This window comes from Bison bison, unplaced genomic scaffold, assembly GCF_000754665.1.
Source record: "Bison bison bison isolate TAMUID 2011002044 unplaced genomic scaffold, Bison_UMD1.0 scf7180017864375, whole genome shotgun sequence".
Classification (NCBI taxonomy): Eukaryota; Metazoa; Chordata; class Mammalia; order Artiodactyla; family Bovidae; genus Bison; species Bison bison.
This window is the reverse complement of record NW_011494947.1, coordinates 4,776,156-4,776,784: the sequence shown is the minus strand read 5'-3', so window position 1 is coordinate 4,776,784 and position 629 is coordinate 4,776,156. Positions and strand designations below refer to the sequence as shown.

Genomic DNA, 629 nt, shown 5'->3' with positions numbered 1-629 from the left:
AATGCCGTGGGCAGTAGGGAGCCACATAAGGCTCTTGGGTGGAGATGTGAGAGCTGGACCCTAAGAAAGCAAGGCCTGTCCCCTCTGGAGCAATGCAGGTGGCCCTCTGAGCACGCCAGGCACGAGTATGCAGGGAGCTGGTGCAAATTGCCTCCTGTGTGCAGGCAGGCGAGCAAGCTTCTGTGTTGTGACCGCAGCCCCGCGTGTGCTTCAGTGTGCCCAATGGCTGCATGCCCCAGATCCACGCTGCACGTGCCGCCAGCCAGCAAGATTGCTGGGCCTTGGTGGGGGGAGGGCGGTGTATGCGTGTTGTTTGTGGGCATGTGTGTCAGCGTGTGCATGCGGGGCCGTGGGGCCTCACCGCATGTGTGTGCACGCCCGGGCGTGTGCGTATGTGTGTCCCCCAGCCCCAGGCCCCGCCCCGTCTGTGCGTGTGAACTGCCATGTTGATTTCGTGCTGTCTTTCAGAATCACTATCAGTGACCCCTGAGGAGCGTCAGCCACGGTAGGTACAGGCCTCTCCGCCTGCTGCATGAACGGTGTGTCTGCCCCCTGCCGCACCAGCTCCGCACTGCAGGGCGCACCTGGGACCTCAGAGGCAGGACCCCCCCCCACCCTCCTCCGTCTCC

At 63.8% G+C, this 629-nt stretch overlaps 1 protein-coding gene across 1 annotated transcript in view; it reads left to right on the top strand.

Moving 5' to 3' along the window:
- The window catches only part of DNM1 (dynamin 1), a 54,166-nt gene that overhangs the window by 51,325 nt on the left and 2,212 nt on the right, over positions 1-629 (top strand). The window lies entirely within an intron of this gene.